At 50.4% G+C, this 24,579-nt stretch overlaps 14 pseudogenes; all 14 read right to left on the bottom strand.

Annotated features, from left to right (window-relative positions):
* Window positions 1-2,380: 2,380 nt before the first annotated feature.
* Window positions 2,381-2,500, bottom strand: LOC130352789 (5S ribosomal RNA; annotated as a pseudogene).
* A 284-nt stretch (window positions 2,501-2,784) lies between these two features.
* Window positions 2,785-2,904, bottom strand: LOC130315745 (5S ribosomal RNA; annotated as a pseudogene).
* Window positions 2,905-6,781: 3,877 nt separating this feature from the next.
* Window positions 6,782-6,901, bottom strand: LOC130352699 (5S ribosomal RNA; annotated as a pseudogene).
* A 1,245-nt stretch (window positions 6,902-8,146) lies between these two features.
* LOC130352788 (5S ribosomal RNA) lies at window positions 8,147-8,266 on the bottom strand (annotated as a pseudogene).
* A 284-nt stretch (window positions 8,267-8,550) lies between these two features.
* Window positions 8,551-8,670, bottom strand: LOC130315496 (5S ribosomal RNA; annotated as a pseudogene).
* A 3,877-nt stretch (window positions 8,671-12,547) lies between these two features.
* Window positions 12,548-12,667, bottom strand: LOC130352698 (5S ribosomal RNA; annotated as a pseudogene).
* A 1,055-nt stretch (window positions 12,668-13,722) lies between these two features.
* Window positions 13,723-13,842, bottom strand: LOC130352929 (5S ribosomal RNA; annotated as a pseudogene).
* Window positions 13,843-13,924: 82 nt separating this feature from the next.
* On the bottom strand, window positions 13,925-14,044 carry LOC130351216 (5S ribosomal RNA; annotated as a pseudogene).
* A 1,271-nt stretch (window positions 14,045-15,315) lies between these two features.
* Window positions 15,316-15,435, bottom strand: LOC130351205 (5S ribosomal RNA; annotated as a pseudogene).
* An 82-nt stretch (window positions 15,436-15,517) lies between these two features.
* Window positions 15,518-15,637, bottom strand: LOC130314225 (5S ribosomal RNA; annotated as a pseudogene).
* Window positions 15,638-16,522: 885 nt separating this feature from the next.
* On the bottom strand, window positions 16,523-16,642 carry LOC130334611 (5S ribosomal RNA; annotated as a pseudogene).
* A 2,651-nt stretch (window positions 16,643-19,293) lies between these two features.
* On the bottom strand, window positions 19,294-19,413 carry LOC130352630 (5S ribosomal RNA; annotated as a pseudogene).
* A 1,457-nt stretch (window positions 19,414-20,870) lies between these two features.
* On the bottom strand, window positions 20,871-20,990 carry LOC130352567 (5S ribosomal RNA; annotated as a pseudogene).
* A 1,860-nt stretch (window positions 20,991-22,850) lies between these two features.
* On the bottom strand, window positions 22,851-22,970 carry LOC130351194 (5S ribosomal RNA; annotated as a pseudogene).
* Between the last annotated feature and the right edge of the window lie 1,609 nt (window positions 22,971-24,579).

Genomic DNA, 24,579 nt, shown 5'->3' with positions numbered 1-24,579 from the left:
GGGATTCCCAACCAGTGTCCCATGCCGGTACTTACCGGGCCCTTAGATCTGTACCAGTCTGCGATCTGACAAGAGCAGGCGCGTTAAGCTTAGGATGGCCGTCGACAGCTTCACACCTTGTATACTGTGGATTTAAGCATCAATAAATTCTTTTCGGAATCGGAGCGGAAGGCAGCAATAGAGCAAAATGTCAACAGCACCCGGGATTCCCAGCCAGTCTCAAATGCCAGTACTTACCGGGCCCTAAGCTGGGTAGCAGTCTGCGATCTGACAAGAGCAGGCGAGTTCAGCTTAGGATGGCCATTGACAGCTTCATGCTTTTTATACTGTGCATTTAATCATCAATAAATCCTTTTCGGAATCGGAACGGAAGGCGGCAACAGAGCAAAATGGCAACTGCACCCGGGATTCCCAGCCAGTCTCCCATGCCAGTACTTACTGGGCCCTAAGCTGCGTAGCAGTCTGCGATCTGACGAGAGCAGGCGCGTTCAGCTTAGGATGGCCGTTGACATCTTCACGCCTTGTATACTGTGGATTTAAGCATCAATAAATATTTTTTTTAATCGGAGAGGAAGGCGGCAACAGAGCAAAATGTCAATAGCACCTTGGATTGCCAGCCAGTCTCCCATGCCCGTACATGCCGGGCAGCAGTCTGCGATCTGACAAGAACAGGCGCATTCAGCTTAGGATAGCCGTAGACGGCTTCACACCCTGTATACTGTGGATTTAAGCATCAATAAATCCTTTTCGGAATCGGAGCGGAAGGCGGCAACAGAGCAAAATGTCAACGACACCTGGGATTCCCAGCCAGTCTCCCATGCTGGTACTTACCGGGCCCTAAGCTGGGTAGCAGTCTGCAACCTGACAAGAGCAGGCGCATTCAGCTTAGGATGGCCGTTGACAGTTTCTTGCCCTTTATACTGTGCATTTAAGCATCAATAAATCCTTTCCGGAATCGGAACGGAAGGCGGCAAAAGAGCAAAATGTCAACGGCAGCCGGGATTCCCAGCCAGTGTCCCATGCCGGTACTAACCGGGCCCTAAGATCTGTACCAGTCTGCGATCTGACAAGAGCAGGCGCGTTAAGCTTAGGATGGCCGTCGACAGCTTCACACCTTGTATACTGTGGATTTAAGCATCAATAAATTATTTTCGGAATCGGAGCGGAAGGCAGCAATAGAGAAAAATGTCAACAGCACCCGGGATTCCCAGCCAGTCTCAAATGCCAGTACTTACCGGGCCCTAAGCTGGGTAGCAGTCTGCGATCTGACAAGAGCAGGCGAGTTCAGCTTAGGATGGCCATTGACAGCTTCATGCTTTTTATACTGTGCATTTAATCATCAATAAATCCTTTTCGGAATCGGAACGGAAGGCGGCAACAGAGCAAAATGGCAACTGCACCCGGGATTCCCAGCCAGTCTCCCATGCCAGTACTTACTGGGCCCTAAGCTGCGTAGCAGTCTGCGATCTGACGAGAGCAGGCGCGTTCAGCTTAGGATGGCCATTGACTGCTTCATGCTTTTTATACTGTGCATTTAAGCATCAATAAATCCTTTTCGGAATCGGAACGGAAGGCGGCAACAGAGCAAAATGTCAACTGCACCTGGGATTCCCAGCCAGTCTCCCATGCCGGTACTTACTGGGCCCTAAGCTGGGTAGCAGTCTGCGATCTGACGAGAGCAGGCACGTTCAGCTTAGGATGGCCGTTGACATCTTCACGCCTTGTATATTGTGGATTTAAGCATCAATAAATATTTTTATTAATCGGAGAGGAAGGCGGCAACAGAGCAAAATATCAATGGCACCTTGGATTGCCAGCCAGTCTCCCATGCCGGTAACTGACGGGCAGCAGTCTGCGATCTGAGGAGAGCAGGCACGTTCAGGCTTAGGATTGCCGTTGACAGCTTCAAACCCTGTATATTGTGGATTTAAGCATCAATAAATCCTTTTCCAAATCGGAGCGGAAGGCGGCAACAGATTAAAATGTCAACTGCACCCGGGATTCCCAGCCAGTCTCCCATGCTGGTACTTACTAGGACCTAAGCTGGTTAGCAGTCTGCGATCTGACAAGAGCAGGCGCGTTCAGCTTAAGATGGCCGTTGACAGCTTCACACTTTGTATACTGTGGATTTAAGCATCAATAAATAATTTTCGGAATCGGAGCAGAAACAGAGTAAAATGTCAACTGCACTCGGGATTCCCAGCCAGTCTCCCATGATGTTACTTACCAGGCCCGAAGTTGGGTAGCAGTCTGCGATCTGACGAGAACAGGCGCATTCATCTTAGGATGGCCGTTGACAGCTTCACGCTTTGTATACTGTGGATTTAAGCATCAATAAATCCTTTTCGGAATCGGAGCGGAAGGCGGCAACAGAGCAAAATGTCAACGACACCTGGGATTCCCAGCCAGTCTCCCATGCTGGTACTTACCGGGCCCTAAGCTGGGTAGCAGTCTGTGATCTGACGAGAGCAGGCGCGTTCAGCTTAGGATGGCCGTTGACAGCTTTTTGCCCTTTATACTGTGCATTTAAGCATCAATAAATCCTTTTCGGAATCGGAACGGAAGGCGGCAACAGAGCAAAATGTCAACGGCAGCCGGGATTCCCAGCCAGTCTCCCATGCCGGTACTTACTGAGCCCTAAGATCTGTACCAGTCTGCGATCTGACGAGAGCAGGCGCGTTCAGCTTAGGATGGCCGTCGACAGCTTCACACCTTGTATACTGTGGATTTAAGCATCAATAAATTCTTTTCGGAATCGGAGCGGAAGGCAGCAATAGAGCAAAATGTCAACGGCACCCGGGATTCCCAGCCAGTCTCCCATGCCAGTACTTACCGGGCCCTAAGCTGGGTAGCAGTCTGCGATCTGACGAGAGCAGGCGCGTTCAGCTTAGGATGGCCATTGACAGCTTCATGCTTTTTATACTGTGCATTTAAGCATCAATAAATCCTTTTCGGAATCGGAGAGAAAGGCGGCAACAGAGCAAAATGTCAATAGCACCTTGGATTTCCAGCCAGTCTCCCATGCCCGTACTTGCCGGGCAGCAGTCTGCGATCTGACAAGAACGGGCACATTCAGCTTAGGATAGCCGTAGACGGCTTCACACCCTGTATACTGTGGATTTAAGCATCAATAAATCCTTTTCGGAATCGGAGCGGAAAGCGGCTACAGAGCAAAATGTCAACAACAGCTGGGATTCCCAGCCAGTCTCCCATGCTGGTACTTACCGGGCCCTAAGCTGGGTAGCAGTCTGCGATCTGACGAGAGCAGGCGCGTTCAGCTTACGATGGCCGTTGACAGTGTCATGCCCTTTATACTGTGCATTTAAGCATCAATAAATCCTTTTCCGAATCGGAGCGGAAGGCGGCAACAGAGCAAAATGTCAACTGCACCCGGGATTGCCAGCCAGTCTCCCATGCCGGTACTTACTGGGCCCTAAGCTGGGTAGCAGTCTGCGATCTGACGAGAGCAGGAGCGTTCAGCTTAGGATGGCCGTTGACATCTTTGCGCCTTGTATATTGTGGATTTAAGCATCAATAAATATTTTTATTAATCGGAGAAGAAGGTGGCAACAGAGCAAAATGTCAATGGCACCTTGGATTGCCAGCCAGTCTCCCATGCCGGTATCTGCCGGGCAGCAGTCTGCGATCTGAGGAGAGCAGGCACGTTCAGGCTTAGGATGGCCGTTGACAGCTTCACACCCTGTATATTGTGGATTTAAGCATCAATAGATCCTTTTCCGAATCGGAGCGGAAGGCGGCAACAGATTAAAATGGCAACTGCACCTGGGATTCCCAGCCAGTCTCCCATGCCGGTACTTACCAGGCCCTAAGCTGGGTAGCAGTCTGCGACCTGACGAGAGCAGGCGCGTTCAGCTTAGGATGACCGTTGACAGCTTCACACTTTGTATACTGTGGATTTAAGCATCAATAAATAATTTTCGGAATCGGAGCAGAAACAGAGCAAAATGTCAACTGCACTCGGGATTCCCAGCCAGTCTCACATGCTGGTACTTACTGGGCCCGAAGCTGGGTAGCAGTCTGTGATCTGACGAGAACAGGCGCATTCAGCTTAGGATGGCCGTAGACATCTTCACACCCTGTATACTGTGGATTTAAGCATCAATAAATCCTTTTCGGAATCGGATCGGAAGGCGGCAACAGAGCAAAACGTCAACGACACCTGGGATTCCCAGCCAGTCTCCCATGCTGGTACTTACCGGGCCCTAAGCTGGGTAGCAGTCTGCGATCTGCCGAGAGCAGGCGCGTTCAGCTTAGGATGGCCGTTGACAGCTTCTCGCCCTTTATACTGTGCATTTAAGCATCAATAAATCCTTTTCGGAATCGGAACGGAAGGCGGCAACAGAGCAAAATGTCAACGGCAGCCGGGATTCCCAACCAGTGTCCCATGCCGGTACTTACCGGGCCCTTAGATCTGTACCATTCTGCGATCTGACAAGAGCAGGCGCGTTAAGCTTAGGATGGCCGTCGACAGCTTCACACCTTGTATACTGTGGATTTAAGCATCAATAAATTCTTTTCGGAATCGGAGCGGAAGGCAGCAATAGAGCAAAATGTCAACAGCACCCGGGATTCCCAGCCAGTCTCAAATGCCAGTACTTACCGGGCCCTAAGCTGGGTAGCAGTCTGCGATCTGACAAGAGCAGGCGAGTTCAGCTTAGGATGGCCATTGACAGCTTCATGCTTTTTATACTGTGCATTTAATCATCAATAAATCCTTTTCGGGAATCGAAACGGAAGGCGGCAACAGAGCAAAATGGCAACTGCACCCGGGATTCCCAGCCAGTCTCCCATGCCAGTACTTACTGGGCCCTAAGCTGCGTAGCAGTCTGCGATCTGACGAGAGCAGGCGCGTTCAGCTTAGGATGGCCGTTGACATCTTCACGCCTTGTATACTGTGGATTTAAGCATCAATAAATATTTTTTTTAATCGGAGAGGAAGGCGGCAACAGAGCAAAATGTCACTAGCACCTTGGATTGCCAGCCAGTCTCCCATGCCCGTACATGCCGGGCAGCAGTCTGCGATCTGACAAGAACAGGCGCATTCAGCTTAGGATAGCCGTAGACGGCTTCACACCCTGTATACTGTGGATTTAAGCATCAATAAATCCTTTTCGGAATCGGAGCGGAAGGCGGCAACAGAGCAAAATGTCAAGGACACCTGGGATTCCCAGCCAGTCTCCCATGCTGGTACTTACCGGGCCCTAAGCTGGGTAGCAGTCTGCAACCTGACAAGAGCAGGCGCATTCAGCTTAGGATGGCCGTTGACAGTTTCTTGCCCTTTATACTGTGCATTTAAGCATCAATAAATCCTTTCCGGAATCGGAACGGAAGGCGGCAAAAGAGCAAAATGTCAACGGCAGCCGGGATTCCCAGCCAGTGTCCCATGCCGGTACTAACCGGGCCCTAAGATCTGTACCAGTCTGCGATCTGACATGAGCAGGCGCGTTAAGCTTAGGATGGCCGTCGACAGCTTCACACCTTGTATACTGTGGATTTAAGCATCAATAAATTATTTTCGAGAATCGGAGCGGAAGGCAGCAATAGAGCAAAATGGCAACGGCACCCGGGATTCCCAGCCAGTCTCCCATGCCAGTACTTACCGGGCCAGTACTTACCGGGCCCTAAGCTGGGTAGCAGTCTGCGATCTGACTAGAGCAGGCGCGTTCAGCTTAGGATGGCCATTGACTGCTTCATGCTTTTTATACTGTGCATTTAAGCATCAATAAATCCTTTTCGGAATCGGAACGGAAGGCGGCAACAGAGCAAAATGTCAACTGCACCTGGGATTCCCAGCCAGTCTCCCATGCCGGTACTTACTGGGCCCTAAGCTGGGTAGCAGTCTGCGATCTGACGAGAGCAGGCACGTTCAGCTTAGGATGGCCGTTGACATCTTCACGCCTTGTATATTGTGGATTTAAGCATCAATAAATATTTTTATTAATCGGAGAGGAAGGCGGCAACAGAGCAAAATATCAATGGCACCTTGGATTGCCAGCCAGTCTCCCATGCCGGTAACTGACGGGCAGCAGTCTGCGATCTGAGGAGAGCAGGCACGTTCAGGCTTAGGATTGCCGTTGACAGCTTCAAACCCTGTATATTGTGGATTTAAGCATCAATAAATCCTTTTCCAAATCGGAGCGGAAGGCGGCAACAGATTAAAATGTCAACTGCACCCGGGATTCCCAGCCAGTCTCCCATGCTGGTACTTACCAGGACCTAAGCTGGTTAGCAGTCTGCGATCTGACAAGAGCAGGCGCGTTCAGCTTAAGATGGCCGTTGACAGCTTCACACTTTGTATACTGTGGATTTAAGCATCAATAAATAATTTTCGGAATCGGAGCAGAAACAGAGCAAAATGTCAACTGCACTCGGGATTCCCAGCCAGTCTCCCATGATGTTACTTACCAGGCCCGAAGTTGGGTAGCAGTCTGCGATCTGACGAGAACAGGCGCATTCATTTTAGGATGGCCGTTGACAGCTTCACGCTTTGTATACTGTGGATTTAAGCATCAATAAATCCTTTTCGGAATCGGAGCGGAAGGCGGCAACAGAGCAAAATGTCAACGACACCTGGGATTCCCAGCCAGTCTCCCATGCTGGTACTTACCGGGCCCTAAGCTGGGTAGCAGTCTGTGATCTGACGAGAGCAGGCGCGTTCAGCTTAGGATGGCCGTCGACAGCTTCACACCTTGTATACTGTGGATTTAAGCATCAATAAATTCTTTTCGGAATCGGAGCGGAAGGCAGCAATAGAGCAAAATGTCAACGGCACCCGGGATTCCCAGCCAGTCTCCCATGCCAGTACTTACCGGGCCCTAAGCTGGGTAGCAGTCTGCGATCTGTCGAGAGCAGGCGCGTTCAGCTTAGGATGGCCATTGACAGCTTCATGCTTTTTATACTGTGCATTTAAGCATCAATAAATCCTTTTCGGAATCGGAGAGAAAGGCGGCAACAGAGCAAAATGTCAATAGCACCTTGGATTTCCAGCCAGTCTCCCATGCCCGTACTTGCCGGGCAGCAGTCTGCGATCTGACAAGAACAGGCACATTCAGCTTAGGATAGCCGTAGACGGCTTCACACCCTGTATACTGTGGATTTAAGCATCAATAAATCCTTTTCCGAATCGGAGCGGAAGGCGGCAACAGAACAAAATGTCAATGGCACCTTGGATTGCCAGCCAGTCTCCCATGCCGGTAACTGCCGGGCAGCAGTCTGCGATCTGAGGAGAGCAGGCGCGTTCAGCTTAGGATGGCAGTTGACAGCTTCACACTTTGTATACTGTGGATTTAAGCATCAATAAATAATTTTCGGAATCCGAGCAGAAACAGAGCAAAATGTGAACTGCACCCGGGATTCCCAGCCAGTCTCCCATGCTGGTACTTACCATGCCCGAAGCTGGGTAGCAGTCTGCGATCTGACAAGAACGGGCGCATTCAGCTTAGGATGGCCGTAGACATCTTCACACCCTGTATACTGTGGATTTAAGCATCAATAAATCCTTTTCGGAATCGGAGAGGAAGGCGGCAACAGAGCAAAATATCAATGGCACCTTGGATTGCCAGCCAGTCTCCCATGCCGGTAACTGACGGGCAGCAGTCTGCGATCTGAGGAGAGCAGGCACGTTCAGGCTTAGGATTGCCGTTGACAGCTTCAAACCCTGTATATTGTGGATTTAAGCATCAATAAATCCTTTTCCAAATCGGAGCGGAAGGCGGCAACAGATTAAAATGTCAACTGCACCCGGGATTCCCAGCCAGTCTCCCATGCTGGTACTTACTAGGACCTAAGCTGGTTAGCAGTCTGCGATCTGACAAGAGCAGGCGCGTTCAGCTTAAGATGGCCGTTGACAGCTTCACACTTTGTATACTGTGGATTTAAGCATCAATAAATAATTTTCGGAATCGGAGCAGAAACAGAGTAAAATGTCAACTGCACTCGGGATTCCCAGCCAGTCTCCCATGATGTTACTTACCAGGCCCGAAGTTGGGTAGCAGTCTGCGATCTGACGAGAACAGGCGCATTCATCTTAGGATGGCCGTTGACAGCTTCACGCTTTGTATACTGTGGATTTAAGCATCAATAAATCCTTTTCGGAATCGGAGCGGAAGGCGGCAACAGAGCAAAATGTCAACGACACCTGGGATTCCCAGCCAGTCTCCCATGCTGGTACTTACCGGGCCCTAAGCTGGGTAGCAGTCTGTGATCTGACGAGAGCAGGCGCGTTCAGCTTAGGATGGCCGTTGACAGCTTTTTGCCCTTTATACTGTGCATTTAAGCATCAATAAATCCTTTTCGGAATCGGAACGGAAGGCGGCAACAGAGCAAAATGTCAACGGCAGCCGGGATTCCCAGCCAGTCTCCCATGCCGGTACTTACTGAGCCCTAAGATCTGTACCAGTCTGCGATCTGACGAGAGCAGGCGCGTTCAGCTTAGGATGGCCGTCGACAGCTTCACACCTTGTATACTGTGGATTTAAGCATCAATAAATTCTTTTCGGAATCGGAGCGGAAGGCAGCAATAGAGCAAAATGTCAACGGCACCCGGGATTCCCAGCCAGTCTCCCATGCCAGTACTTACCGGGCCCTAAGCTGGGTAGCAGTCTGCGATCTGACGAGAGCAGGCGCGTTCAGCTTAGGATGGCCATTGACAGCTTCATGCTTTTTATACTGTGCATTTAAGCATCAATAAATCCTTTTCGGAATCGGAGAGAAAGGCGGCAACAGAGCAAAATGTCAATAGCACCTTGGATTTCCAGCCAGTCTCCCATGCCCGTACTTGCCGGGCAGCAGTCTGCGATCTGACAAGAACGGGCACATTCAGCTTAGGATAGCCGTAGACGGCTTCACACCCTGTATACTGTGGATTTAAGCATCAATAAATCCTTTTCGGAATCGGAGCGGAAAGCGGCTACAGAGCAAAATGTCAACAACAGCTGGGATTCCCAGCCAGTCTCCCATGCTGGTACTTACCGGGCCCTAAGCTGGGTAGCAGTCTGCGATCTGACGAGAGCAGGCGCGTTCAGCTTACGATGGCCGTTGACAGTGTCATGCCCTTTATACTGTGCATTTAAGCATCAATAAATCCTTTTCCGAATCGGAGCGGAAGGCGGCAACAGAGCAAAATGTCAACTGCACCCGGGATTGCCAGCCAGTCTCCCATGCCGGTACTTACTGGGCCCTAAGCTGGGTAGCAGTCTGCGATCTGACGAGAGCAGGAGCGTTCAGCTTAGGATGGCCGTTGACATCTTTACGCCTTGTATATTGTGGATTTAAGCATCAATAAATATTTTTATTAATCGGAGAAGAAGGTGGCAACAGAGCAAAATGTCAATGGCACCTTGGATTGCCAGCCAGTCTCCCATGCCGGTATCTGCCGGGCAGCAGTCTGCGATCTGAGGAGAGCAGGCACGTTCAGGGTTAGGATGGCCGTTGACAGCTTCACACCCTGTATATTGTGGATTTAAGCATCAATAGATCCTTTTCCGAATCGGAGCGGAAGGCGGCAACAGATTAAAATGTCAACTGCACCTGGGATTCCCAGCCAGTCTCCCATGCCGGTACTTACCAGGCCCTAAGCTGGGTAGCAGTCTGCGACCTGACGAGAGCAGGCGCGTTCAGCTTAGGATGACCGTTGACAGCTTCACACTTTGTATACTGTGGATTTAAGCATCAATAAATAATTTTCGGAATCGGAGCAGAAACAGAGCAAAATGTCAACTGCACTCGGGATTCCCAGCCAGTCTCACATGCTGGTACTTACTGGGCCCGAAGCTGGGTAGCAGTCTGTGATCTGACGAGAACAGGCGCATTCAGCTTAGGATGGCCGTAGACATCTTCACACCCTGTATACTGTGGATTTAAGCATCAATAAATCCTTTTCGGAATCGGATCGGAAGGCGGCAACAGAGCAAAACGTCAACGACACCTGGGATTCCCAGCCAGTCTCCCATGCTGGTACTTACCGGGCCCTAAGCTGGGTAGCAGTCTGCGATCTGCCGAGAGCAGGCGCGTTCAGCTTAGGATGGCCGTTGACAGCTTCTCGCCCTTTATACTGTGCATTTAAGCATCAATAAATCCTTTTCGGAATCGGAACGGAAGGCGGCAACAGAGCAAAATGTCAACGGCAGCCGGGATTCCCAACCAGTGTCCCATGCCGGTACTTACCGGGCCCTTAGATCTGTACCATTCTGCGATCTGACAAGAGCAGGCGCGTTAAGCTTAGGATGGCCGTCGACAGCTTCACACCTTGTATACTGTGGATTTAAGCATCAATAAATTCTTTTCGGAATCGGAGCGGAAGGCAGCAATAGAGCAAAATGTCAACAGCACCCGGGATTCCCAGCCAGTCTCAAATGCCAGTACTTACCGGGCCCTAAGCTGGGTAGCAGTCTGCGATCTGACAAGAGCAGGCGAGTTCAGCTTAGGATGGCCATTGACAGCTTCATGCTTTTTATACTGTGCATTTAATCATCAATAAATCCTTTTCGGGAATCGAAACGGAAGGCGGCAACAGAGCAAAATGGCAACTGCACCCGGGATTCCCAGCCAGTCTCCCATGCCAGTACTTACTGGGCCCTAAGCTGCGTAGCAGTCTGCGATCTGACGAGAGCAGGCGCGTTCAGCTTAGGATGGCCGTTGACATCTTCACGCCTTGTATACTGTGGATTTAAGCATCAATAAATATTTTTTTTAATCGGAGAGGAAGGCGGCAACAGAGCAAAATGTCACTAGCACCTTGGATTGCCAGCCAGTCTCCCATGCCCGTACATGCCGGGCAGCAGTCTGCGATCTGACAAGAACAGGCGCATTCAGCTTAGGATAGCCGTAGACGGCTTCACACCCTGTATACTGTGGATTTAAGCATCAATAAATCCTTTTCGGAATCGGAGCGGAAGGCGGCAACAGAGCAAAATGTCAAGGACACCTGGGATTCCCAGCCAGTCTCCCATGCTGGTACTTACCGGGCCCTAAGCTGGGTAGCAGTCTGCAACCTGACAAGAGCAGGCGCATTCAGCTTAGGATGGCCGTTGACAGTTTCTTGCCCTTTATACTGTGCATTTAAGCATCAATAAATCCTTTCCGGAATCGGAACGGAAGGCGGCAAAAGAGCAAAATGTCAACGGCAGCCGGGATTCCCAGCCAGTGTCCCATGCCGGTACTAACCGGGCCCTAAGATCTGTACCAGTCTGCGATCTGACATGAGCAGGCGCGTTAAGCTTAGGATGGCCGTCGACAGCTTCACACCTTGTATACTGTGGATTTAAGCATCAATAAATTATTTTCGAGAATCGGAGCGGAAGGCAGCAATAGAGCAAAATGGCAACGGCACCCGGGATTCCCAGCCAGTCTCCCATGCCAGTACTTACCGGGCCAGTACTTACCGGGCCCTAAGCTGGGTAGCAGTCTGCGATCTGACTAGAGCAGGCGCGTTCAGCTTAGGATGGCCATTGACTGCTTCATGCTTTTTATACTGTGCATTTAAGCATCAATAAATCCTTTTCGGAATCGGAACGGAAGGCGGCAACAGAGCAAAATGTCAACTGCACCTGGGATTCCCAGCCAGTCTCCCATGCCGGTACTTACTGGGCCCTAAGCTGGGTAGCAGTCTGCGATCTGACGAGAGCAGGCACGTTCAGCTTAGGATGGCCGTTGACATCTTCACGCCTTGTATATTGTGGATTTAAGCATCAATAAATATTTTTATTAATCGGAGAGGAAGGCGGCAACAGAGCAAAATATCAATGGCACCTTGGATTGCCAGCCAGTCTCCCATGCCGGTAACTGACGGGCAGCAGTCTGCGATCTGAGGAGAGCAGGCACGTTCAGGCTTAGGATTGCCGTTGACAGCTTCAAACCCTGTATATTGTGGATTTAAGCATCAATAAATCCTTTTCCAAATCGGAGCGGAAGGCGGCAACAGATTAAAATGTCAACTGCACCCGGGATTCCCAGCCAGTCTCCCATGCTGGTACTTACCAGGACCTAAGCTGGTTAGCAGTCTGCGATCTGACAAGAGCAGGCGCGTTCAGCTTAAGATGGCCGTTGACAGCTTCACACTTTGTATACTGTGGATTTAAGCATCAATAAATAATTTTCGGAATCGGAGCAGAAACAGAGCAAAATGTCAACTGCACTCGGGATTCCCAGCCAGTCTCCCATGATGTTACTTACCAGGCCCGAAGTTGGGTAGCAGTCTGCGATCTGACGAGAACAGGCGCATTCATTTTAGGATGGCCGTTGACAGCTTCACGCTTTGTATACTGTGGATTTAAGCATCAATAAATCCTTTTCGGAATCGGAGCGGAAGGCGGCAACAGAGCAAAATGTCAACGACACCTGGGATTCCCAGCCAGTCTCCCATGCTGGTACTTACCGGGCCCTAAGCTGGGTAGCAGTCTGTGATCTGACGAGAGCAGGCGCGTTCAGCTTAGGATGGCCGTCGACAGCTTCACACCTTGTATACTGTGGATTTAAGCATCAATAAATTCTTTTCGGAATCGGAGCGGAAGGCAGCAATAGAGCAAAATGTCAACGGCACCCGGGATTCCCAGCCAGTCTCCCATGCCAGTACTTACCGGGCCCTAAGCTGGGTAGCAGTCTGCGATCTGTCGAGAGCAGGCGCGTTCAGCTTAGGATGGCCATTGACAGCTTCATGCTTTTTATACTGTGCATTTAAGCATCAATAAATCCTTTTCGGAATCGGAGAGAAAGGCGGCAACAGAGCAAAATGTCAATAGCACCTTGGATTTCCAGCCAGTCTCCCATGCCCGTACTTGCCGGGCAGCAGTCTGCGATCTGACAAGAACAGGCACATTCAGCTTAGGATAGCCGTAGACGGCTTCACACCCTGTATACTGTGGATTTAAGCATCAATAAATCCTTTTCCGAATCGGAGCGGAAGGCGGCAACAGAGCAAAATGTCAACGACACCTGGGATTCCCAGCCAGTCTCCCATGCTGGTACTTACCGGGCCCTAAGTTAAGTAGCAGTCTGCAATCTGACGAGAGCAGGCGCGTTCAGCTTAGGATGGCCGTTGACAGCTTCACACCTTGTATACTGTGGATTTAAACATCAATAAATTATTTTCGGAATCGGAGCGGAAGGCAGCAATAGAGCAGAATGTCAACGGCAACCGGGATACCCAGCCAGTCTCCCATGCCAGTACTTACCGGGCCCGAAGCTGGGTAGCAGTCTGCGATCTGACAAGAGCAGGCGCGTTCAGCTTAGGATGGCCGTTGACAGCTTCACACTTTGTATACTGTGCATTTAAGGATCAATAAATATTTTTTTAATCGGAGAGGAAGGCGGCAACAGAGCAAAATGTCAATAGCACCTTGGATTGCCAGCCAGTCTCCCATGCCCGTACTTGCCGGGCAGCAGTCTGCGATCTGACAAGAACAGGCGCATTCAGCTTAGGATAGCCGTAGACGGCTTCACACCCTGTATACTGTGGATTTAAGCATCAATAAATCCTTTTCGGAATCAGAGAGGAAGGCGGCAACAGAGCAAAATGTCAATAGCACCTTGGATTGCCAGCCAGTCTCCCATGCCCGTACTTGCCGGGCAGAAGTCTGCGATCTGACAAGAACAGGCGCATTCAGCTTAGGATGGCCGTAGACATCTTCACACCCTGTATACTGTGGATTTAAGCATCAATAAATCCTTTTCGGAATCGGAGCGGAAGGCGGCAACAGAGCAAAATGTCAACGACACCTGGGATTCCCAGCCAGTCTCCCATGCTGGTACTTACCGGGCCCTAAGCTGGGTAGCAGTCGGCGATCTGACGAGAGCAGGCGCGTTCAGCTTAGGATGGCCGTTGACAGCTTCATGCCCTTTATACTGTGCATTTAAGCATCAATAAATCCTTTTCCGAATCGGAGCGGAAGGCGGCAACAGATTAAAATGTCAACTGCACCCGGGATTCCCAGCCAGTCTCCCATGCTGGTACTTACCAGGCCCTAAGCTGGGTAGCAGTCTGCGATCTGACGAGAGCAGGCGCGTTCAGCTTAGGATGGCCGTTGACAGCTTCACACTTTGTATACTGTGCATTTAAGCATCAATAAATCCTTTTTAGGAATCGGAACGGAAGGCGGCAACAGAGCAAAATGTCAACGGCAGCCGGGATTCCCAGCCAGTGTCCCATGCCGGTACTTACCGGGCCCTAAGATCTGTACCAGTCTGCGATCTGACGAGAGCAGGCGCGTTAAGCTTAGGATGGCCGTCGACAGCTTCACGCCTTGTATACTGTGGATTTAAGCATCAATAAATATTTTTTTAATCGGAGAGGAAGGCGGCAACAGAGCAAAATGTCAACAGCACCTTGGATTGCCATCCAGTCTCCCATGCTCGTACTTGCCGTGCAGCAGTCTGCGATCTGACAAGAACAGGCACATTCAGCTTAGGATAGCCGTAGACGGCTTCACACCCTGTATACTGTGGATTTAAGCATCAATAAATCATTTTCGGAATCAGAGAGGAAGGCGGCAACAGAGCAAAATGTCAACAACACCTGGGATTCCCAGCCAGTCTCCCATGCTGGTACTTATCGGGCCCTAAGCTGGGTAGCAGTCTGCGATCTGACGAGAGCAGGCGGGTTCAGTTTAGGATAGCCGTTGACAGCTTCACGCCCTTTATATTGTGGATTTAAGCATCAATAAATCCTTTTCCGAATCAGAGCGGAAGGCGGCAACAGATTAAAATGTCAACTGCACCCGGGACTCCCAGCCAGTCTCCCATGCTGGTACTTACCAGGCCCTAAGCTGGGTATCAGTCTGCGATCTGACGAGAGCAGGCGCGTTCAGCTTAGGATGGCCATTGACAGCTTCATGCTTTTTATACTGTGCATTTAAGCATCAATAAATCCTTTTCGGAATCGGAACGGAAGGCGACAACAGAGCAAAATGTCATCTGCACCCGGGATTCCTAGCCAGTCTCCCATGCCGGTACTTACTGGGCCCTAAGCTGGGTAGCAGTCTGCGATCTGACGAGAGCAGGCACGTTCAGCTTAGGATGGCCATTGACATCTTCACGCCTTGTATATTGTGGATTTAAGCATCAATAAATATTTTTATTAATCGGAGAGGAAGACGGCAACAGAGCAAAATGTCAATGGCACCTTGGATTGCCAGCCAGTCTCCCATGCCGGTAACTGTCGGGCAGCAGTCTGCGATCTGAGGAGAGCAGGCACGTTCAGGCTTAGGATGGCCGTTGACAGCTTCACACCCTGTATATTGTGTATTTAAGCATCAATAATTCCTTTTCCGAATCGGAGCGGAAGGCGGCAACAGAACAAAATGTCAACTGCACCCGGGATTCCCAGCCAGTCTCCCATGCTGGTACTTACCAGGCCCTAAGCTGGGTAGCAGTCTGCGATCTGACGAGAGCAGGCGCGTTCAGCTTAGGATGGCCGTTGACAGCTTCACACTTTGTATACTGTGGATTTAAGCATCAATAAATCCTTTTCGGAATCGGAGCGGAAGGCGGCAACAGAACAAAATGTCAACGACACCTGGGATTCCCAGCCAGTCTCCCATGCTGGTACTTACCGGGCCCTAAGCTGGGTAGCAGTCTGCGATCTGACGAGAGCAGGCGCGTTCAGCTTAGGATGGCCGTTGACAGCTTCTCGCTATTTATACTGTGCATTTAAGCATCAATAAATCCTTTTCGGAATCGGAACGGAAGGCGGCAACAGAGCAAAATGTCAACGGCAGCCGGGATTCCCAGCCAGTGTCCCATGCCGGTACTTACCGGGCCCTAAGATCTGTACCAGTCTGCGATCTGACGAGAGCAGGCGCGTTAAGCTTAGGATGGCCGTCGACAGCTTCACACCTTGTATACTGTGGATTTAAGCATCAATAAATTATTTTCGGAATCGGAGCGGAAGGCAGCAATAGAGCAAAATGTCAACGGCACCCGGGATTCCCAGCCAGTCTCCCATGCCAATACTTACCGGGCCCTAAGCTGGGTAGCAGTCTGCGATCTGACGAGAGCAGGCACGTTCAGCTTAGGATGGCCATTGACAAATTCATGCTTTTTATACTGTGCATTTAAGCATCAATAAATCCTTTTCGGAATCGGAACGGAAGGCGGCAACAGAGCAAAATGTCAACTGCACCCGGGATTCCCAGCCAGTCTCCCATGCCGGTACTTACTGGGCCCTAAGCTGCGTAGCAGTCTGCGATCTGACGAGAGCAGGCGCGTTCAGCTTAGGATGGCCGTTGACATCCTCACGCCTTGTATACTGTGGATTTAAGCATCAATAAATATTTTTTTTTAATCGGAGAGGAAGGCGGCAACAGAGCAAAATGTCAATAGCACCTTGTATTGCCAGCCAGTCTCCCATGCCCGTACTTGCCGGGCAGCAGTCTGCGATCTGACAAGAACAGGCGCATTCAGCTTAGGATAGCCGTAGACGGCTTCACACCCTGTATACTGTGTATTTAAGCATCAATAAATCCTTTTCGGAATCGAAGCAAAATGTCTACAGAGCTACAGAGCAAAATGTCAACAACACCTGAGATTCCCAGCCAGTCTCCCATGCTGGTACTTACCGGGCCCTAAGCTGGGTAGCAGTCTGCGATCTGACGAGAGCAGGCGCGTTCAGCTTAGGATGGCCGTTGACAGCTTCACAACCTTTATACTGTGCATTTAAGCATCAATAAATCCTTTTCCGAATCGGAGCGGAAGGCGGCAACAGATTAAAATGTCAACTGCACCCGGGATTTCCAGCCAGTCTCCCATGCTGGTACTTACCAGGCCCTAAGCTGGGTAGCAATCTGCGATCTGACGAGAGCAGGCGCGTTCAGCTTAGAATGGCCGTTGACAGCTTCACACTTTGTATACTGTGCATTTAAGCATCAATAAATCCTTTTCCGAATCGGAACGGAAGGCGGCAACAGAGCAAAATGTCAACGGCAGCCGGGATTCCCAGCCAGTGTCCCATGCCGGTACTTACCGGGCCCTAAGATCTGTACCAGTCTGCGATCTGACGAGAGCAGGCGCGTTAAGCTTAGTATGGCCGTCGACAGCTTCACACCTTGTATACTGTGGATTTAAGCATCAATAAATTCTTTTCGGAATCGGAGCGGAAGGCAGCAATAGAGCAAAATGTCAACGGCAACCGGGATTCCCAGCCAGTCTCCCATGCCAGTACTTACCGGGCCCTAAGCTGGGTAGCAGTCTTTGATCTGACGAGAGCAGGCGCGTTCAGCTTAGGATGGCCATTGACAGCTTCATGAATTTTATACTGTGCATTTAAGCATCAATAAATCCTTTTCGGAATCGGAACGGAAGGCGGCAACAGAGCAAAATGTCAACTGCACCCGGGATTCCCAGCCAGTCTCCCATGCCGGTACTTACTGGGCCCTAAGCTGGGTAGCAGTCTGCAATCTGACGAGAGCAGGCGCGTTCAGTTTAGGATGGCCGTTGACATCTTCCCGCCTTGTATATTGTGGATTTAAGCATCAATAAATATTTTTATTAATCGGAGAGGAAGGTGGCAACAGAGCAAAATGTCAATGGAAACTTGGATTGCCAGCCAGTCTCCCATGCCGGTATCTGCCGGGCAGCAGTCTGCGATCTGAGGAGAGCAGGCGCGTTCAGTTTAGGATGGCCGTCGACAGCTTCACACCTTGTATACTGTGGATTTAAGCATCAATAAATTATTTTCGGAATCGGAGCGGAAGGCAGCAATAGAGCAAAATGTCAACGGCACCCGGGATTCCCAGCCAGTCTCCCATGCCAGTACTTACCGGGCCCGAAGCTGGGTAGCAGTCTGCGATCTGACGAGAGCAGGCGCGTTAAGCTTTGGATGGCCGTTGACATCTTCACGCCTTGTATACTGTGGATTTAAGCATCAATAAATATTTTTTTAATCGGAGAGGAAGGCGGCAACAGAGCAAAATGTCAACAGCACCTTGGATTGCCAGCCAGTCTCCCATGCCCGTACTTGCCGTGCATCAGTCTGCGATCTGACAAGAACAGGCACATTCAGCTTAGGATAGCCGTAGACGGCTTCACACCCTGTATACTGTGGATTTAAGCATCAATAAATCATTTTCGGAATCGGAGCGGAAGGCGGCTACAGAGCAAAATGTCAATGGCAACTTGGATTGCCAGCCAGTCCCCCATGCCGCTAACTGCCGGGCAGCAGTCTGCGATCTGAGGAGAGCAGGCACGTTCAGGCTTAGGATGGCCGTTGACAGCTTCACACCCTGTATATTGTGGATTTAAGCATCAATAAATCCTTTTCCGAATCGGAGCGGAAGGCGGCAACAGAACAAAATGTCAATGGCACCTTGGATTGCCAGCCAGTCTCCCATGCCGGTAACTGCCGGGCAGCAGTCTGTGATCTGAGGAGAGCAGGTGCGTTCAGCTTAGGATGGCCGTTGACAGCTTCACACTTTGTATACTGTTGATTTAAGCATCAATAAATAATTTTCGGAATCGGAGCAGAAACAGAGCAAAATGTCAACTGCACCCGGGATTCCCAGCCAGTCTCCCATGCTGGTACTTACCATGCCCGAAGCTGGGTAGCAGTCTGCGATCTGACGAGAGCAGGCGCGTTCAGCTTAGGATGGCCGTTGACAGTTTCACGCTTTGTATACTGTGGATTTAAGCATCAATAAATAATTTTCGGAATCGGAGCAGAAACAGAGCAAAATGTCAACTGCACCCGGGGTTCCCAGCCAGTCTCCCATGCTGGTACTTACCATGCCCGAAGCTGGGTAGCAGTCTGCGATCTGACGAGAGCAGGCGCGTACAGCTTAGGATGGCCGTTGACAGCTTCACACTTTGTATACTGTGCATTTAAGCATCAATAAATCCTTTTCGGAATTGGAACAGAAGGCGGCAACAGAGCAAAATGTCAACGGCAGCCGGGATTCCCAGCCAGTGTCCCATGCCGGTACTTACCGGGCCCTAAGATCTGTACCAGTCTGTGATCTGACGAGAGCAGGCGCGTTAAGCTTAGGATGGCCGTCGACAGCTTCACACCTTGTATACTGTGGATTTAAGCATCAATAAATTATTTTCGGAATCGGAGCGGAAGGCAGCAATAGAGCAAAATGTCAACGGCAACCGGGATTCCCAGCCAGTCTCCCATGCCAGTACTTACCGGGCCCTAAGCTGGGTAGCAGTCTGCGATCTGACGAGAGCAGGCACGTTCAGCTTAGGATGGCCATTGATAGCTTCATGCTTTTTATACTATGCATTTAAGCATCAATAAATCCTTTTCGGAATCGGAACGGAACGGAAGGCGGCAACAGAGCAAAATGTCAACTGCACCCGGGATTCCCAGCCAGTCTCCCATGCTGGTACTTACCGGGCCCTAAGCTGGGTAGCAGTCTGCGATCTGACGAGAGCAGGCGCGTTCAGCTTAGGATGGCCGTTGACATCTTCACGCCTTGTATATTGTGGATTTAAGCATCAATAAATATTTTTATTAATCGGAGAGGAAGGCGGCAACAGAGCAAAATGTCAATGGCACCTTGGATTGCCAGCCAGTCTCTCATGCCGGTAACTGCCGGGCAGCAGTCTGCGATCTGAGGAGAGCAGGCACGTTCAGGCTTAGGATGGCCGTTGACAGTTTCACGCTTTGTATACTGTGGATTTAAGCATCAATAAATAATTTTCGGAATCGGAGCAGAAACAGAGCAAAATGTCAACTGCACCCGGGATTCCCAGACAGTCTCCTATGCTGGTACTTACCAGGCCCGAAGCTGGGTAGCAGCCTGCGATCTGACGAGAACAGGCGCATTCAGCTTCGGATGGCCGTAGACATCTTCACACCCTGTATACTGTGGATTTAAGCATCAATAAATCCTTTTTGGAATCGGAGCGGAAGGCGGCAACAAAGCAAAATGTCAACAACACCTGGGATTCCCAGCCAGTCTCCCATGCTGGTACTTGCCGGGCCCTAAACTGGGTAACAGTCTGCGATCTGACAAGAGCAGGCGCGTTCAGCTTAGGATGGCCGTTCACAGCTTTTTGCCCTTTATACTGTGCATTTAAGCATCAATAAATCCTTTTCGGAATCGGAACGGAAGGCGGCAAAATAGCAAAATGGCAACTGCACCTGGGATTCCCAGCCAGTCTCCCATGCCGGTACTTACCGGGCCCTAAGATCTGTACCAGTCTGCGATCTGACGCGAGCAGGCGCGTTAAGCTTAGGATGGCCGTCGACAGCTTCACACCTTGTATACTGTGGATTTAAGCATCAATAAATTCTTTTCGGAATCGGAGCAATAGAGCAAAATGTCAACGGCAACCGGGATTCCCAGCCAGCCTCCCATGCCAGTACTTACCGGGCCCTAAGCTGGGTAGCAGTCTGTGATATGACGAGAGCAGGCGCGTTCAGCTTAGGATGGCCATTGACAGCTTCATGCTTTTTATACGGTGCATTTAAGCATCAATAAATCCTTTTCGTAATCGGAACGGAAGGCGGCAACAGAGCAAAATGTCAACTGCACCCGGGATTCCCAGCCAGTCTCCCATGCCGGTACTTACTGGGCCCTAAGCTGGGAAGCAGTCTGCGATCTGACGAGAGCAGGCACGTTCAACTTAGGATGGATATTGACATCTTCACGCCTTGTATATTGTGGATTTAAGCATCAATAAATATTTTTATTAATCGGAGAGGAAGGCGGCAACAGAGCAAAATGTCAATGGCACCTTGGATTGCCAGCCAGTCTCCCATGCCGGTAACTGCCGGGCAGCAGTCTGCGATCTGAGGAGAGCAGGCACGTTCAGGCTTAGGATGGCCGTCGACAGCTTCACACCTTGTATACTGTGGATTTAAGCATCAATAAATTATTTTCGGAATCGGAGCGGAAGGCAGCAATAGAGCAAAATGTCAACGGCACCCGGGATTCCCAGCCAGTCTCCCATGCCAGTACTTACCAGGCCCTAAGCTGGGTAGCAGTCTGCGATCTGACGAGAGCAGGCGCGTTCAGCTTAGGATGGCCATTGACAGCTTCATGCTTTTTATACTGTGCATTTAAGCATCAATAAATCCTTTTCGGGATCAGAGAGGAAGGCGGCAACAGAGCAAAATGTCAATAGCACCTTGGATTGCCAGCCAGTCTCCCATGCCCGTACTTGCCGGGCAGCAGTCTGCGATCTGACAAGAACAGGCACATTAAGCTTAGGATAGCCGTAGACGGCTTCACACCCTGTATACTGTGGATTTAAGCATCAATAAATCCTTTTCGGAATTGGAGCAGAAGGCGGCTACAGAGCAAAATGTCAACAACATCTGGGATTCAAAGCCAGTCTCCCATGCTGGTACTTACCAGGCCCTAAGCTGGGTAGCAGTCTGCAATCTGACGAGAGCAGGTGCGTTCAGCTTAGGATGGCCGTTGACAGCTTCACTCCCTTTATACTGTGCATTTAAGCATCAATAAATCCTTTTCCGAATCGGAGCGGAAGGCGGCAACAGAGCAAAATGTCAACTGCACCCGGGATTCCCAGCCAGTCTCCCATGCCGGTACTTACTGGGCCCTAAGCTGGGTAGCAGTCTGCGATCTGACGAGAGGAGGCGCGTTTAGCTTAGGATGGCTGTTGACATCTTTACGCCTTGTATATTGTGGACTTAAGCATCAATAAATATTTTTATTAATCGGAGAAGAAGGCGGCAACAGAGCAAAATGTCAATGGCACCTTGGATTGCCAGCCAGTCTCCCATGCCGGTATCTGCCGGACAGCAGTCTGCGATCTGAGGAGAGCAGGCACGTTCAGGCTTAGGATGGCCGTTGACAGCTTCACACCCTGTATATTGTGGATTTAAGCATCAATAAATCCTTTTCCGAATCGGAGCGGAAGGCGGCAACAGATTAAAATGTTAACTGCACCCGGGATTCCCAGCCAGTCTCCCATGCTGGTACTTACCGGGCCCTAAGCTGGGTAGCAGTCTGCGATCTGACGAGAACAGGCGCATTCAGCTTAGGATGGCCGTAGACATCTTCACACCCTTTATACTGTGGATTTAAGCATCAATAAATCCTTTTCGGAATCGGAGCGGAAGGCGGCAACAGAGCAAAATGTCTACGACACCTGGGATTCCCAGCCAGTCTCTCATGCTTGTACTTACCGGGCCCTAAGCTGGGTAGCAGTCTGCGATCTGACGAGAGCAGGCGCGTTAAGCTTAGGATGGCCGTCGACAGCTTCACACCTTGTATACTGTGGATTTAAGCATCAATAAATTCTTTTCGTTATCGGAGCGGAAGGCAGCAATAGAGCAAAATGTCAACCGGGATTCCCAGCCAGTCTCCCATGCCAGTACTTACCGGGCCCTAAGATGGGTAGCAGTCTGCGATCTGACGAAAGCAGGCACGTTCAGCTTAGGATGGCCATTGACAGCTTCATGCTTTTTATACTGTGCATTTAAGCATCAATAAATCCTTTTCGGAATCGGAACGGAAGGCGGCAACAGAGCAAAATGTCAACTGCATCCGGGTTTCCCAGCCAGTCTCCCATGCCGGTACTTACTGGGCCCTAAGCTGGGTAGCAGTCTGCGATCTGACGAGAGCAGGCGCGTTCAGCTTAGGATGGCCGTTGACATCTTCACGCCTTGTATATTGTGGATTTAAGCATCAATAAATATTTTTATTAATCGGAGAGGAAGGCGGCAACAGAGCAAAATGTCAATGGCACCTTGGATTGCCAGCCAGTCTCCCATGCCGGTAACTGCCGGGCAACAGTCTGCGATCTGAGGAGAGCAGGCACGTTCAGGCTTAGGATGGCCGTTGACAGCTTCACACCCTGTATATTGTGGATTTAAGCATCAAAAAATCCTTTTCCGAATCGGAGCGGAAGGCGGCAACAGATTAAAATGTCAACTGCACCCGGGATTCCCAGCCAGTCTCCCATGCTGGTACTTACCAGGCCCTAAGCTGGGTAGCAGTCTGCGATCTGACGAGAGCAGGCGCGTTCAGCTTAGGATGGCCGTTGACAGTTTCACACTTTGTATACTGTGGATTTAAGCATCAATAAATAATTTTCGGAATCGGAGCAGAAACAGAGCAAAATGTCAACTGCACCCAGGATTCCCAGCCAGTCTCCCACGCTGGTACTTACCAGGCCCGAAGCTGGGTAGCAGTCTGCGATCTGACGAGAACAGGCGCATTCAGCTTAGGATGGCCGTAGACATCTTCACACCCTGTATACTGTGGATTTAAGCATCAATAAATCCTTTTTGGAATCGGAGCAGAAGGCGGCAACAGAGCAAAATGTCAACGACACCTGGGATTCCCAGCCAGTCTCCCATGCTGGTACTTACTGGGCCCTAAGCTGAGTAGCAGTCTGCGATCTAACGAGAGCAGGCGCGTTCAGCTTAGGACGGCCGTTGACAGCTTCTTGCCCTTTATACTGTGCATTTAAGCATCAATAAATCCTTTTCGGAATCGGAACGGAAGGCGGCAACAGAGCAAAATGTCAACGGCAGCCGGGATTCCCAGCCAGTGTCCCATGCAGGTACTTACCGGGCCCTAAGATCTGTACCAGTCTGCGATCTGACGAGAGCAGGCGCGTTAAGCTTAGGATGGCCGTCGACAGCTTCACACCTTGTATACTGTGGATTTAAGCATCAATAAATTATTTTCGGAATCGGAGCGGAAGGCAGCAATAGAGCAAAATGTCAACTGCACTCGGGATTCCCAGCCAGTCTCCCATGCTGGTACTTACCAGGCCCGAAGCTGAGTAGCAGTCTGCGATCTGATGAGAACAGGCGCATTCAGCTTAGGATGGCCTTGGACATCTTCACACCCTGTATACTGTGGATTTAAGCATCAATAAATCCTTTTCGGAATCGGAGCGTAAGGCGGCAACAGAGCAAAATGTCAACGACACCTGGGATTCCCAGCTGGTCTCCCATGCTGTTACTTACCGGGCCCTAAGCTGGGTAGCAGTCTGCGATATGACGAGAGCAGGCGCGTTCAGCTTAGGATGGCCGTTGACAGCTTCGCACTTTGTATACTGTGGATTTAAGCATCAATAAATAATTTTCGGAATCGGAGCAGAAACAGAGCAAAATGTCAACTGCACCCGGGATTCCAAGCCAGTCTCCCATGCTGGTACTTACCAGGCCCGAAGCTGGGTAACAGTCTGCGATCTGACGAGAACAGGCGCATTCAGCTTAGGATGGCCGTAAACATCTTCACACCCTGTATACTGTGGATTTAAGCATCAATAAATCCTTTTCGGAATCGGAGCGTAAGGCGGCAACAGAGCAAAATGCCAACGACACCTGGGATGCCCAGCCAGTCTCCCATGCTGGAACTTTCCGGGCCCAAAACTGGGTAGCAGTCTGCGATCTGACAAGAGCAGGCGCATTCAGCTTAGGATGGCCGTTGACAGCGTTTCGCCCTTTATACTGTGCATTTAAGCATCAATAAATCCTTTTCAGAATCGGAACGGAAGGCGGCAAAATAGCAAAATGTCAACGGCACCCTGGATTCCCAGCCAGTCTCCCACGCTGGTACTTACCAGGCCCGAAGCTGGGTAGCAGTCTGCGATCTGACAAGAACAGGCACATTCAGCTTAGGAGGGCCGTAGACATCTTCA

The sequence above is a fragment of the Hyla sarda genome, chromosome 1, assembly GCF_029499605.1.
Source record: "Hyla sarda isolate aHylSar1 chromosome 1, aHylSar1.hap1, whole genome shotgun sequence".
Classification (NCBI taxonomy): Eukaryota; Metazoa; Chordata; class Amphibia; order Anura; family Hylidae; genus Hyla; species Hyla sarda.
This window is presented reverse-complemented; position numbering and strand designations above follow the sequence as displayed.